Source organism: Chlorocebus sabaeus, chromosome 13 (genome assembly GCF_047675955.1).
Source record: "Chlorocebus sabaeus isolate Y175 chromosome 13, mChlSab1.0.hap1, whole genome shotgun sequence".
NCBI classification, from domain to species: Eukaryota; Metazoa; Chordata; class Mammalia; order Primates; family Cercopithecidae; genus Chlorocebus; species Chlorocebus sabaeus.
In genome coordinates, this window is record NC_132916.1 from 16327226 (window position 1) to 16343468 (window position 16243).

Genomic DNA, 16243 nt, shown 5'->3' on the forward strand with positions numbered 1-16243 from the left:
CTACTATGTGTACTGCAAAAGATGGCAGGCTAAGACTTATTTTTCTCCTAAAATACTTTTTACAAATGTGTGTGTACCCTTTGTTTATGAGAGCATTAGGAATGATTAGGAAAGGAGGAAAGAGGGAAATCTGAAAGAAGATTGAACCTAAGGGGTTGAAGTGGCATTTCACCCAAAAATGCTGAGAATGACTCTGCAGATCATCTCACCCTCCATGCCCTGTAAATGAACATTCTTGCCTCCAAAACAGGAAAGCAGAACCATGAACTGTTTCACCAATGTGCTCAGCAAATGAATACACTGGGGGCAGTGCTTAGTGATCAATGAAGTCAGGTGGATGGGGTGTGCTTGCCTTACATGTACTTTGTCCTGGATATGGGCATCAAGGAAGAGTTTGATAACAATGAGAAGGAAGAGCAATAGGATTGAGGAAGTGGAGATGACACTTCCTCTTCTTTCGAAAGAACTTTACTCTCTGATCAGCTTTGAATGTTAGTTCTGGGTTGACTGAGCCTCCAGAGCTAAGGCTGCTTTGAGTAGAATCCTCAAGCTTGGCGTCAGAGTACTATGAGGCTTCAGAATCCAGAAATAAAGAGACTACTCTTGGATTTACTCTCTTTGTATTGCATGTAAGTAACGTCACTCCTTGGCTGATGTGTGAGAGGTAATTGCTTGACAGATCAAGATGGCAAAGCAATGGATACCTAGAACTCTCCTTAGAGTAGTGAGGTAGGAAATGTGGCTTTGGGGATATGATATTCACTAAGCTCTCTGTAATCTGTGAAGCCAGGTGCTAAAGATTCTCTAATTCTGTGAAAGCTTTGAAAGAGGAGAGAGTTGTATACTCACTCTGCTTTTGTGTTTCTTAAATGGGTGTTGTCTTGAGAGGTGTTTAGACTGCAGACCACAGGTTTGATTTAGAAAAGCACTATTCAGCATGTGTTTGGATCCTGAGGAGTTCACTGGGGAAGCGCTGTGGGGCCGCCCTCTTTCGAGAAAGTGTGTTCTTTGTGGGGGAGCTTCCTTTGCGTGGAGGCAGCTGGGGGGCATTTTACTCTTTCATAAAGGTCTTGGGCTTGACACAATATCTCTGGTATGAAAATGACAGCTAGGTGTTGTTGGTTCAGAGGCTTTTAGTAAGGGTGTCTGGGGCACTTGATTTTTCTTTGCTGGGGTGTATGTGAAAGAATTTAATTATAGGAGGCAGAATTATAACCCACGGAAGCATCTTTGACTACGACAGTGGACTTTATTAGTCTTGAGTGGCCTATGTGTTCCTAGTGCTGTCCTTGATAGTCTGATTTCTATCCAGTTATTTATTTTATGTAGAAAATAGAAACGGAGGGCTGGGCATGATGACTCATGCCTGTAATCCTAGTACTTTGGGTGACCATGGCGAGAGGATCACTTGAGGTCAGGAGTTTGAGACCAGCCTGGGGGCAACGTAATGAGACCTCATCTCTACAGGAGGGCGGCGGGGGGAAAAAAGGAAAATAAAAGAAAATAGAAATAGAAGGCCAGGTGTGGTGGCTCACACTTGTAGTCCCAGTACTTTGGGAGCCCAAGGCAGGTTGATCACCTGAGATCAGGAGTTCGAGACCAGCCTGGCCAACATGGTGAAACCCCGTCTCTACTAAAAATACAAAAATCAGCTGGTCATGGGAGCATGCACCTGTAATCCCAGCTACTTGGGAGGCTGAGGCAGGAGCATTGCTTGAACCTGGGAAGCGGAGGTTAGAGTGAGCCTAGATTGCGCCACTGCACTCCAACCTGGGCGACAGAGCAAGACTCCATCTCAAAATAAAATAAAATAAAGAAGAAAACACAAAAAGAAAGAACGCGCATTTCTTTCTGCTCACATCATGCAAGCAAGGAGGAAAAGGGTGTAAGTTTGTGTATGTGTTGATGAACTCATTCTTTAATTTACCTTTTAATTTTCTTCCATTCCTCTTTTTATAAATCAAGTGTCTTTTCTGGAGTAGGTCCATGTAAGAACTATTTCAGGCAAGCTGTGTTAAGCAAATATACATCATCAGAGTATGGAAATAGGAAGTTCTTTCCTGCGGTAGTTTGCTGTGGCAATAAGAGATAAGAAATTACTTCATGACTATTGCCTGAGACTTTCCTTTTGACTCGTGTATCCTTTTGAATCAACAGCTCACTTCTGCTTTCCATCCAGCTTGGAGGCTCTGCAGTGTGAGCTGATAAATGAAGTACAGGTTAACAATTTGCAAGTAGGTCTAATGTGGCAAATGGTGTGTGTGTGTGTGTGTGTGTGTGTGTGTGTGAAGAAAAATCCTAAAAAATAAGCTTTTCAGCCTTAAAAAGAATCCTGCAAATGGAGGAGTTACTTGTGCTCCCAAGTGCTCAGAACAGTGCCTGCTCTCAGTAAATATTTGTTGAATGAATGAATAACTGGGATAATTCATAAAATGAATGTGGTAGGAAAGCCATTGCTTTATCTCTGTTACTCAGGCACTTTAAAAAGTGAAGGTTAGAAAAGGTCAGAGTGAAGCAGGAGAGGAGAATATGAAGGTATAAAGAAAGGGTGTGTAGAACAGGAATCAGAAAAATCCCTAGGTCAGTAAAGTGACAGGGGTGGCAATACATGGTGGTAGAGGTGGAGGTGGAGATAAAGGGCGTGGTGGTGGAATTGGTGGTGGTAGGGGAGGTGATGGTGGAAGTGACGGTGGAGATGGTAGAGGCGGTTGTGAAGGCGATGGTGGAGGTGGTAATGGAGATGGTAGAAATGGTGGTTGGAGTGGTAGAGGTGATGGTGGAGGTGATGGTAGAGATGGTGGAGGTGGTTGTGGAGGAGATGGTGGAGGTGGTGGTTGAGGTGGTGGTGGAGATGGTGGTTAGAGGTGATGGTGGAGGTGATAGATGGTAGAAGTGATGGTAGAGATGGTGGAGGTGGTTGTGGAGGAGATGGTGGAGGTGGTGGTTGAGGTGGTGGTGGAGATGGTGGTTAGATGTGATGGTGGAGGTGATAGATGGTAGAAGTGATGGTAGAGATGGTGGAGGTGGTTGTGGAGGAGATGGTGGAGGTGGTGGTTGAGGTGGTGGTGGAGATGGTGGTTAGAGGTGATGGTGGAGGTGGTAGATGGTAGAAGTGATGGTAGAGATGGTGGAGGTGGTTGTGGAGGAGGTGGTGGAGGTGGTGGTTGAGGTGGTGGTGGAGATGGTGGTTAGAGGTGATGGTGGAGGTGATAGATGGTAGAAGTGATGGTAGAGATGGTGGAGGTGGTTGTGGAGGAGATGGTGGAGGTGGTGGTTGAGGTGGTGGTGGAGATGGTGGTTAGAGGTGATGGTGGAGGTGATAGATGGTAGAAGTGATGGTAGATATGGTGGAGGTAGTTGAGAAAGTGATGGTAGAAGTGACAGTACAGGTGGTGGAGATGGTGGTTGGAGATGATGGTGGTAGAGGTGATGGTGGAGGTAATTATTGGAAGGTCAGTATAATTTAGCCAAGAGAAAACACAGTTTGGGGGTCAGATATATCTGTTCAAAATCTGTATCTCTGAACCCACCAGCTCTATGATCTCTGAACCTATTAAGTGGTGACTATAACATACTGACTTATTAGGTTGTTGTATGAGGGTTAAAAATATGATTGCATTAAATGGCAGTTATCAATATCAGTTTTCAAGTTGCCACAGCCACGCTTAAAAATTTAATCACTAATTTGTCTTTTCTTCTTTATGCTTTGTGTTTTCTGAATTTTATAAAGTGAAAGTGAGTTTTTAAAAGAATCATTAATTTAAAATAAATGTTATAAGCCTAGTTATCAGAATGGTTGAACACATGGTGGTATATAAAGAAATGTCATTAATAAAATGATATTTATGGAAATATTCTCATGATGTAATGCTAAGTCAAAAAAGGAGGAACATAACTTTTTCAACTATGTAAAAATACTACAGAGAAGCAAGATTTGGGTGAAATGTGTTAAAATGTTAATATATGAACAGTGGACTTATAGCTCATGATTTTTCTTTCTTTGTACTTTGTACTCTATTTTTTCCCCAGATTTTTCATTAGTGGAACATACCTGAACTATTTTAGTAATATGAAAATAAAACAAATGTTGAAAGAAAATAAATAAGCCCGGTGAGGTAGCTCACGCCTGTCATCCCAGGACTTTGGGAGGCCAAGGCAGGCAGATCACCTGAGGTCAGGAGTTCAAAACCAGTCTGGCCAACATGGCTAAACCCTGTTTCTACTAAAAATACAAAAATTAGCTGGACGTGGTGGTGGGCACCTGTAATCCCAGCTACTCAAGAAGTTAGGCATGAGACTCGCTTGAATCCGGGAGGTGCAGTGAGCCGAGATCACGCAGCTGCACTCCAGCTTGGTCAATGAGGGAGACTTCATCTCAAAAAAAAAAAAAAAAAAAAAAAAAAGAAATGGACAAAAATTTAACCCTCCTTAAATCTTCCACCAACAGGACAACAAAAGCAATGTTTTAGTGATAGTGTGCTAAAGTTCATGGTTCATTGCAGTCTAAGAAATGACACTTAAAATTTATGTTATTTAGTCTTTTTAGGGGAATCCCCTTTGACAGTAAGCCTGGTGCAGAATCGTGTGTCAACTCTGAAGTGAGAAAAAGGAAACGTGGTCCCACTGGGGCTGGCTGCTCTGATTAATTCCTAGAATGACCTGAAAATGGGTTATTTTCTCTGAATGATTTATAACTGCGTCTAAACCTGAGTTTGATGATTTCCTAAAAAATTCAATAGTCGATTCGTCAGTTACTAATTCTAAGTTCAATTTAAATCTCCCAGTATAATTGCAATTCATTTTTTAGGGAATGTTGCCATATCTTTATCATCTTGGTGCGCGTAGGGAGAGGTCACGAAAACATTTTTGTAGAGTCACGGGTTATTTTGTAGAGTCAAGAGTTATTATTCCTGTTGTTAGAATCTTGGCCCTGCCATCTCACAGGGCCAGCAGGTCACCATGGAGTCCCTTATCAGGGACGTAAGCAAAATAAAATATTTTGGCTTGTAGGCATTGGAAAGAATCTTCTGTCTCTGTCTTAGAATCAATCTTTGCCTTAGAAAGCAGAGACAGTTGGCAGACAAAAAGGCAAAGGGCTGAACAAATGTGAGCAAAGACAGGCCTCCTAGACTGACGCAGGGATTGACACAGAAGGACTGAAAGGTGAAAAGCGAGCCAGCTTAAACTCAGCCCAAAGTTACTAGAATGTGGATGAGTCTTTCAAAAGAAGTCTGCATGAAGAATGACCAGATCGTCAAGGAAAACTAAGTCAAGTTAGAAATGAAAGAATTAATCAAAGAAACAAAAACCCAGCATGCACTAGGCATCGAAATAGAAATGGCAGCATGATAGGATTCCCAACAGAGTCTACAGCACTTTCTGAATATTTCATATGTGGAGTGCTCAATAAAAACCAATGATATTACTGAGCACTTGGTAGGTTCTAGACACTGTGATCTGCACTTTTATTTTTACCTTTTAGTTTACATTTACATTTACAATTTCTTTTTCTTTCTTCAACTGTTATTTTAAGTTCCAGTGTACATGTGCAGGATATGCAGGCTTGTTACATAGGTAAATGTGTGCCATGGTGATTTGCTCCATAAATCAACCCAACATCTAGGTATTAAGCCCAGTATCCATCAGCTATTCCCGATGCTCTCCCTCTCCCCCCACCCCCACAGGCCTCAGTGTGTGCTGTTCCCCTCCCTGTGTCCATGTGTTCTCATTGTTCAGCTCCCACTTGTAAGCGAGAACTGCGGTGTCTGGTTTCCTGTTCCTGCGTTAGTTTGCTGAGGATAATGGCTTCAACCTCCATCCGTGTCCCCGCAAAGGACATGATCTCGTTCCTTTTTATGCTATTTCAGCCACTTCTTAAAACAGTTCTGGGAAATAGTACTGTTGTTATCTCCATGAAATTGAAGCTTAGAGAGGTAAAGTCCTCTGCCTCAAACCACCACAATAGGCAGGAGAGAGGGATTCAAACCCAGATCTTTGTGTCTCTGAGCCTGTGGCCTAACTACCATTCTACACATTACATTGTTTTCATTTATGTTAAAGTTTTTGTTACATAAATAATGATTTGACACCAAGGGCGAGTCTGAGCAGAGCAGATTTGCTCTCTCCTTTAAAACCGTCCAAGTGAAATTCTTTTCTACTTTCTTAGGGAGGAAGTAGTGGAAAGGAGTTGTTCTTTTTTCCAGGAAACTGTCTATGCCTTGGCATGACTGCACATCCGTGATTGTCTTCTTAGGCAGCCAGGTGGTACCATGTAGGAAATGCTTCCAGCCAGCAGGGAACAAAAGGGGACTGCGGGGACCTCAGAACCATTTCTCGGTAGTTCACAGCCACAGTCAAGATAAGTGACTGTTCCATCACCACAAGGATCCCTCACGCTGCTCTTCCATAACCGTACCCAATCTAATTTAAAAATATCCAGTTTCTATTTTGAGTATTGTTGGACCCATATTGATGGGGCCTTCTATTAGGCTCAATTTTTTTAGTGGGAACACCCCAGATCAAAAGGTTAGGAGACTTGAGTGTCCTGCCTGTAGTATAGAATAGTTTTGTGCTATAAGCAAGCATTTAACTTCTCCACGCTTGAGTTTTCTCATCTATAAAAGCTGAGATAAAAATACCAAACCAGGCCAGGTGTGGTGGTTGATGCCTGTAATCCTAGCACTTCGGGAAGCCAAGGTGGGAGGATCGCTTGAGGCTAGGAGCTGAAGACCAGACTGGGCAATAAAGCAAGATCCCATCTCTACAAAAATAAGAAATGTGGCCAGGTGTGATGATGTGTGGGCCTGTTATCCCACCTGCTCAGGAGGCTGAGGCAGAAGGATCCCTTGAGCAGAGGAGTTTGAAGCTGCAGTGAGCTATGATCATGCCACAGCTGTACAGCCTGGGCAACAGAGTGAGACTTTGTCTCTGAAAAAATAAAAAAAACTAACCGATTGCTTTGATGTATGGGCCAAATGAAAGTAAATATATATACTTAGAAGAAAACAAAAATGTTATAAACCAATGGAGCCCTTCTTGGAAGCTAATACAGGAGGTAAACAATGAAAGTAATTTTAAGTGCTAGTAATAAACCCATCTGTATTGCTGGCAAGCACTTCTAGGGGCCAAATTGAACATGACTCATTTCTATGAAGTTAACTTGTGGCATTGGGCCTCAAACAGTAGAGTCACTTCATCATTGAATGGGAGTAAATAAAGACACTCAACAATGAGACACATTTACAAAATGAAAATCAGGCTATTGTGAAATTTATAAAATGACTTCCTTTCATAAATGGAATCTAGATAGTGATCCCAGATTATCATGACAATTTGGTTACTTGTTAGATATGGAACATTAGTGTCTGTTTGGGGGGATATTTACTTACCTCAGTTTCTATTGAAAGAAAAGTTCAAATATTCTGAAAATGATGCAACGTGATGGAACTTTGATCCAAATGTAAAATCTAAGGCTGCAATCTAAGTGTATAGCAAGTGGAAACTTCTCAATAAATGGATGTTATATCATTTTAGTGGCTCATCTGTAATTGTTGATCACTTTGATCCATAAACTTAGGCTGGTACCTGCATAAGTACTTTAATGACAGCATAAATAGCCAGGATTTCCAGCATGTTCTTGAGTTTCTCTGTGACATAAGAATCTCTTAAATCCCCTTTTCAGCAGAATTTGAATTGCCCTGATTCCTATTACATGACTATCTCTAGCAGAACAACATTCTTTTAACAGGTAAATATCATTATAGGAAGCTAATTCATTTAACCTGTGCAAAACTGAAAATATATTTTTTCTCTTCCTCTTAATTGATCCATATTTAGTTTTTTTATACTTGTTAATTTTATATAATCTTTTTCTAAACATGCAATAGAAACCTGTGACTAGATAGACTTTTTTCAAATTTGGACAGGGTAGAAGTTCTTTTTTTCCTGACGATTGTGAAGGACACTGCATTCCTAGGAGTTTTATGCACTGATCTCTAACTCCAGAGAGGAACAGAACATATAACTACTTATAAGCAAATGTACATATATTAAAAGAGACTGAACCTTAGTCTAAAACAGGAAAATAGGCCAGGCACAGTGGCTCACGCCTGTTATCCCAGCACTTTGGGAGGCTGAGGTGTGAGAACCACTTGAAATCAGGAATTCGATCCACCACTTTTGGAGGCTGAGGTGGAAAGATCACTTGAGCTCAGGAGTTTGAGATCAGCCCAAGCAACATATAGCAAGACCTCGTCTATACTAAAAAGAAAACAAAACAAAACAAAAATTAGCTAAGTGTGGGAGAGCATGCCTGTAGTCTCAGCTACTCAGGAGATGGAGGCAGGAGGATCACTTGAGCCCGGGATACTGAGGTTGCAGTGAGCGATGACCGTACCACTGCATTGAGACAATGACCCTGTCTCAATAATAATAATAATAAGATAGAATAATACAAACCTCTGAGAAAGGAAAAAAGATGAAACCAACCAAAACACTTTCCAGGAACCTTAATTTAACATTATTCACTCCTATAGAATATAATTCTGTGTAAAGTGTCACAGTTTATCCAAAGATAAGCTGTACTTACACAAAGTTATGTTTTAAGGAGAAAATCTTTAATTATTTGAAAAACTGAGCAAACAGCTATAAACATGAAAACCATATGTTTTAGGCTACTTGTTTATGATGATTCTGTTTGAATAGCTCAGACTACAGCACACTATTGGGTAAATCTGTAATAGTTTTATGGACTGATGAGAATATATATAATCTCAACAATTTATTGAACATGTTTGAAGATGCTGCTATTCTAGCAGATTAAATGATTGCAGCAGGAGCATTGCATTTATTCACTGGAAGTGCAAGTCATTTGTAACAATTTTGTTCTTTCCACCAATTAAAAGCCTGAAGCAAATGATGTTAAAGACCTTATTTTCTGGTTCCTTGTTAAGTCACAAATCCCAACCTCTTTTTCCATCCTGATAAAAAATAGTCAAAGAGTTGTTCTTACTAGTGGTTGTGAATGCTAACCATATAATATGATAAGGACCCACTTATGAATATTCAACATTCACCAAATACTTATTGAGTACCTAAGATTTTCCACATAATGTGCCAGGTATTTCATTACAATTAAACAGACAAGATCACCTTTGAAATTCCCCTGGAATCGCGTGAATTAGTATTGTCTCTTGGTTAGACTCAGTTATAGCCAGTCTATCAAAGAGAAGTGTCTGAACTTGAACTCTCTTGGTCAAATACGGTCACAGTTTTCCAGCTAGAGCTGGATTTTACTCTGGAACACAGTTACCAGCATTTTCTGCACTTGGATTTTCAACTTGATTAATCAACTAGAGCAGCTTTTGCGTAGGTAATGGGGACTTGAGGGAGGGACTGTCAAACAGGGTTTGAGCCAGGCACTTGAGTACTATTTAGTTTTATTTTGTGAACACTCACAAACATTCCAAAGTTATGTACAAATTAGTTGCCTTGAGAGGAACGCTGGAGTCCCAGATATTCCGAGCTGAGGAGCCAGCACGGGGAGAGAGACACCAAGTCACCAAAACACAGTAAGTGAGCTGAGTAATGAAGGCTCAGCGACTCCAGATTGCCTTGAAGCGACTCTGCTTTCAAGTTGGCATTAGCTGTAGTCACAGGGTCCTAGACATGAGGTGTAGTAATTTCCACCTTGCATTGCATCCTCTTTGTGTTCCGTGAATTGGGAGCAAGTTAGCAAGCGATCCTTCCATCAATCTCAATGGACTTCAGGCATTGAGCACCAAACCACTGTCTACTCCCCACAAGCTCACGTTTCTTATCATTGTGGAGGTGGCCTTTTGCCAATGGATAGATGCTTCTGGCCCATGAAACATTCTAGGCAATGCCTGGAACTTTCTGGGCAGTAGAAGTCACTGATGTGAGCCTTAGAGGAAGGCAGAAAATAGAGTCCAAGAGGACTCCTTCTTTCCATAGGTTGGTGAAAAGTAGTTTTTAATGGCAAAACCTGCAACTACTTTTGCACCAACCTAATAATTGCAGCTCCTTCAACAGGCCATACAGGCCTTCCCCAGCCTCACTGGCTGTGTGGCACATGGAGGTAACATATACTGTCCTTTTGCTGTCTGCAAGGGACCGTGTTAAAGGCTTTACATTCATTATCTAATTTTTAAAATCAAATAGTTCTAGGAAGTGCTGTTATTATTAACTAGTTCCCTTTTTCTGATGAGAAAACACAGGTTCAGAGAACTTCAAACCTGGCTCGAGGTCACCCAGAAATAGTACAGTCAGGGTTCCAACCCCAATAGTTTGACTCTGGGGTCAGAATTTGAGCCTAGGCGTGTTTGACCTGAGAGTCCAGTATATAGCCGCCCTGAGGGAATGTACTATAATATAAGGAAAAGGATGCTACATAATTTCTTATTTTTGGATAAGGTTGTTTTGTGCTTGTCCACCTTTGTCTCCATTCCTGGAGCTGAGAATGTGTGTAATCCAACCCCAGTGAGATCAGAGCAAGCTTGTTTGGGTGAATAATGATTTTAGGAGTACTCAGCCCAGATTTGCCTGAACCTTGAGGAAAATCTCATTCCCAAAGACACTTCCAGATCAAAGCTGAGGAGAGTTGGGGTTGAGGGTGATGGAGCATTTTTTCTAATAATTTAGATTGAAAAGGGGAGGAAAACAGAGATTAAAACATAGGAAGGCAGAGTTTTGAGAGGATGTGCTTGGATAGGGATACAGTCTGACCACCCAAATCTTATCTTAAACTGTAATCCGAATTGTAATCCCCATGTGTTGGGGGAGGGAACTTGTGGGAGGTGATTAGACCATGGGGGCAGTTCCTCATGTCGTTCTCATGATAGTGAGTTCTCATGAGATCTGATGGTTTTATAAGAGGATTTCCCCTGCTTTGCTCTGCACCTCTCTCTCATGCCGCCACGTGAAGAAGGACATGTTTGCTTCCCCTTCCACCATGATTGTAAGTTCCTTGAGGCCTCCCTGGCCATGCGAAACTGTGAGTCAATTAAACATCTTTCCCTTATAAATTATCGAGTCTCAGGTATTTCTTCAGAGCAGGATGAGAATGGACTAATACAGATAGTCCATCCATTCTTTCTAATTATTATACAACTAGAAAAAGTTCTTGAATAAAGGAAAAGATTAGCATATGCTAAATTAGAAAAAAGGAGGGAAGAAATAATCTCTTTAGGCAAACACTTTGAATTCAACCTCATAGTAAAATGTGTTATCAACTTTCTTGATATCTAGAGCTTAAATTTTTAAAAATAATTATTTTTCCTTAGTACACATAGAATGCATTTTATTGCCAATGACACAGATAAGCAAGGAGAAGATAAATACTTTTCATGATCCAATAACCTTGAAATAATTATAGTTAACATTTTGGTGTAAAATTTTCCATGTTTTTGCTTTTTAAAAATGTACATGTGAGGCCAGGTGCAGTGGCTCACACCTGTAATCCCAGCACTTTGGGACACTGAGGTGGGCAGAGGGCATGAGCTCAGGAGTTTGAAACCAGCCTGGGAAACATGGTGGAACCCTGTCTTTACCAAAAAGTATACAAAAAATTAGCCAGGCATGGTGGCATGTGCCTGTGGTTTCAGCTACTTGGGAGGCTGAAGCGGGAGGATGGCTTGGCACCACTACCCTCCAACCTGGGTGACAGAGTGAGACCCCATCTCACAAAAGAAGTGTGTATTTACAAAAAAAGAGATAAAAGTGTATTTTAGTATATTAAAATCATATTCCTAACACATTGTATATTTTAGATGTAAAGATTTACCATATGGGGTACAGTAGCCAAAGTTTTTGAATGGATAGATGAAGAGATTTCTTTCTTCATGATAACTGCCCATAGGAAAGCTCAGATATTCAGAATTAGTAAATACTGAAGAATTGACAAATCTAACACGTTTTCAACCAAAAAATGGTGAGCAGTCATGTAAAACAAAAGAAAGCAGAAGTTAATGAAAGAACAAAAAGTGGTTGAGGCATGTTTTGGGAGGTGTCATAGCAGGTGGCAGCAGCTCTCTTTTGGAAAGTGGATTATTCTCAATTGGCTTGCATTTTTTTTTTGCAATTTTATTTTGGTGTTTCGTGGTCCTGGAGACTAGTAGGGCACTTATCCCCACGTGATTTTAAGCTTGTCAGTATCATCACACATGCAACATTTTTGAGTTATCTGACTGTAAGAAAGATAATGTCTTAAGCCTAGAATTTCTGTTCAGTCCCCTGAGACATTCATCCCGGTTCAGCAAATATTTGCATAAAATTTCCTCTGTATTAGGCATTGTGAAGAATATAAAATAAATATTAGAAAATAATAGTTACTGCAAATATCTTACTAATTTACAGTGACAACAAAACACACACACAAAACAGTAAATAAAAGAACCGACCAGGTGTGGTGGCTCACGCCTGTTATCCCAGCACTTTGGGAGGCCAAGGCGGGTGGATCACCTGAGGTCAGGAGTTTGAGACCAGCCTGGGCAACACCGTGAAACCCTGTCTGTACAAAAAGTATTAAAATTAGCTGGGTGTGATGGCGTGCAGGAGGATCGCTTGAAGCCAGGAAGAGGAGATTGCGCCACTGCATGCTAGCCTGGGTGACAGAGTGAAACCCTGTCTCAAAAAAGAACAACAACAACAAAAAGACCCAAAGTGACATGTGATTGTCATGGTGAACAGTGTAGAGAATAAGTATGCTAAAAGTTAGAAAGAGTGTAATCCAGGAGCCTGTAACGGTGGAGAAAAAAGTTGAGTAACAACTTCTGTTCTGTTCAGAAAAAAGGGGAAAGTTTCAGGTGTGGGGAGAAGAGAGATGACCATGAAAGTCAGTAGGAAAATGTAGGCTCGGAGCTCTCCCCGGTCGCCATCTTAATGGTACTTGGGATTCGTGCTCCAGCATATTGGTCACTCCTATACCGGGAAGAATCCTGGACCCTGGAGGGAAGATCTTTATGCTGCCACTTGCTAAACCCGTGAACATGGGGTTGTTTTCTTCATGTCTTAGTTTCTCCATTTGTGAAACGGAGAGCCTCCTATCTTTACATGCCCCAAAGTCATTGGGGCCTCTATGAGATAATGTGTTTGAATGAGATTTTTCAGTTGAAAAATGGGATGTAAGTATCTTTGGTGATAATGATTTACTGGATATACAGACGGAAGAAAAGCACAAAACTAGGACATGAAAGGACAGTGACGTCGTCATGATATGGCTCCGCTGAGGGGAGGAACACCAGGGATCTTGACTTATGTGAATTAGATAAAATGACATGGACACAGGTGGAGTGGTTTTAAGAAGCAGAGAATTTAATAGGCAAGAGATAAGAGAGAAGAAAGAAAGAAGAATCTCCCGTGTGCAGACACAGAGGGAGGAGGGCTCCAAAGCGGAGAGGAGACTCCAGTGTGGTGGGTAACAGCCAGTTTTATGAGGAGGCTGGAGGGGGCGGTGTCTGATTTGCATAGGGCTCAGGGGATTGGTTTGACTAGACGTGTCATTCATGAAGCCTGCAAAAAAAAACTGGCCCTCCCACCTTAGTCTTTTAATATGCAAATACAGGGCGCCATGATGTTCTGCACACGTGGCGATATGTGGGGGTGCCCATGCTGCCAGGCACACATGTGGGCAAGGACAAGAGGACAATAGTGGGAATTTCCAGGTTGGGTGGACCCAGTTTCTAATGGCCTGCATTTGCATATCAAAGGTTGCCAGCCCAGTTCTAAGAGCCAAGGCTTTCCTACTAGACAAGAAACGTTTCTGGAGCTGCTTTATACGGGACGAAAACGTTCCAAGGACCCCTTTTCCTCTCTATCTGCCTAAGATAATTTCTTAATAACTCCTACAGCAGTCACAGCACACCCGGGTCAATGTGAGTAATTTTAGAGACAGAGTGAGTGCATAATTGGGTCAGATTGGCAGAGGAAAGAAGGCTGGTTGATAGGTTGAGGCCCCTGAGACTTCTCTGATCAACATGGAGAAATGGTGGGAAGTGAGGTGACTTGGGGAGGAAAAGCTTTCCCAGGGAAATGGAGCATTTTGGAAGTCTGCTGATGGGAGAGTTTTCATACATTTGTATTTCACCTCATAAAATGACACTTTCCTGAGTTTTGTGGGCAAAGCATGAGGTTAAATCTTTTAACATCTTCTTTCCACTAATGGAATAGGAGGAAAAGGAAATTTATTCTTTTTCTTCTTATTTCACTTATTTCCTTTTTGTATCCCTAGAATCACATGACATAATGCTTGACAAAAAGCAAAAAGATGCAGTGGCTTTGAGAAAATATTATGATAACTGAAATGAGTGACCGAGGCAAGGGGCTCAATGAATCGAGGTTTATTAGGCCAGCTTTAGGGCGTTTCTGGGAAAAACTTGAGCTATAAACATGTATGTGGCTGTTTTTCCTTCCTTCCTTCCTTCCTTCCTTCCTTCCTTCCTTCCTTCCTTCCTTCCTTCCTTCCTTCCTTCCTTCCTTCCTCCCTCCCTCCCTCCCTCCCTCCCTCCCTCCCTCTCTTTCTTCTTTCTTTTCTTTCTTTCTTCTTCTTCTTCTTCTTTTTTTTTTTTAAAGCATCTGGCTCTTCCGCCAAGGCTGGAATTGCAGTGGTGGGATCCCAGTTCACTGTAGCCTTCAGCTCCTGGGCTCAAGTGATCCTCCCGCCTCAGCCTCCTGAGTAGCTGGGACTACAGGCACATGCGACCAAGCCTGACTAGTTTTCTTGTGTTATTTTTTGTAGAGACAGGGTCTTGCCATATGCCCAGGGTGGTCTTAAACTCCTGGACTCAAGTGATCCACTGGCCTTAGCCTCCCAAAGTGCTGGCATTACAGGTGTGAACCACCATACTCAGCCTTGTGGCTGTTTTTCTGAAGAGATATTTAGGAGGTTTAGTATTTACACATTTGCTTAAAGAGGGAAGGAGACTAGATGCAGTGGCTCATGCCTGTAATCCTAGTTCTTTTGGAGACTGAGGCAGGAGGATCACTTGAGACCAGGAGTTTGAGACCAGCCTGAGTAACACAGCAAAATTCAGCCTTGCCTGCCTCCCCTTCCTCAGCCCCCTACCCTGCCACCGTTTCTCCAAAAAATGAAAAAAATTGCCAGGTGTGGTGGTGCGTGCCTGTGATGCCAGCTACTTGGGAGGCTGAGGTGGGAGGATCACCTGAGTCGCAGAAGTTAAGGCTGTAGTGAGCTATGATCATGCCACTCCTCTCCAGCCTGAAAAGGGGAAGGCATGTAGGGAGAGGGGCGGGTAGGTAGTAAGAGGAATGGTTACATTCTTGTGAGACTTTAGTCAATGCCCAGAAATCTACATTTTGCATAAGACAAGGTGAATAATAGAATTAAAAAAAAAAAAGGGAGTAAAGGAAGACTCAGTTATGCAGAGGTCTTTGGGTAAGTGGAGGTATGATTGATCTTGTCTTTGTTCTGTACCTGGGAAAAAAAAGCTTGTAATGACGTTATTGGTGTGGAATCAAACAGACTTCAGGTTTAGGAGCTAGACTTAGACTGCAGACCTAAAGTATAATTGGCATGTCCATGCTTATGGGAGGCCAGCAAAGAATTTGCTTCAAATGATCTGTGGGAGCAGTCTTGAAAGATGCCTGAGGCCTTTTGCCTTTCTGTGGGGGTCTGGGTAATGCATGCCAGTAACAGCTATTCGTTTGAAAAAGGACGTTGCATGACTCAACCTCTATGCTTAACCTCTTTGACATAAGGGATTTGGGAGTCCTGAGATATTTAAATTTTCCTTTACGTTATCAGTACAATTGGGTAGTAGTTGGAGCTCAGGCAGCAGTTCGAGGCTTACATATCACACTCTTCTTTTTAGGTGAAGGCATACAGACATTACAAATTATTAAGGTTTAATACAATCAACTCAGAATGAGTGGTGGCAATGATAAAGCAGGAATGAAGAACACATCCACACAATCTATAAAGGTTCATTCCAACTTTAGTGTTTGAGTAATTTCTTCCCTAATCATTTAATAGATTTTGCAATTAGTTTTGTCTTCCCTTATGCATTGAACCTTCCAGTGGACACAGGAAGAAAAGCCAAAAGGAGGAAGAAAGATGAAAAAGGAGGCAGCTTGGGAAATTCACACACTCTATTAAAGGATCCGGAACTGATTTAGCCTGGCAAACTTCCTGCCTGTTTTGTTCATTGCACTCTGTTCAAACTGCTCTCAAAGGCTCCATTTTGGCCCAATCTAGGATCTTTCTCATGCT

General features: G+C 41.7%; 1 protein-coding gene across 2 annotated transcripts in view; it reads left to right on the forward strand.

Annotated features, from left to right (window-relative positions):
* The first annotated feature begins 514 nt into the window (after positions 1–514).
* The window catches only part of IPCEF1 (interaction protein for cytohesin exchange factors 1), a 206319-nt gene continuing 190590 nt past the window's right edge, over positions 515–16243 (forward strand). For both annotated transcript variants that reach the window (XM_008007648.3, XM_073022320.1), the window contains exon 1: positions 515–629. The gene's annotated coding sequence lies outside the window, so the exon portion shown is untranslated. The remainder of the gene's footprint in view (positions 630–16243) is intronic.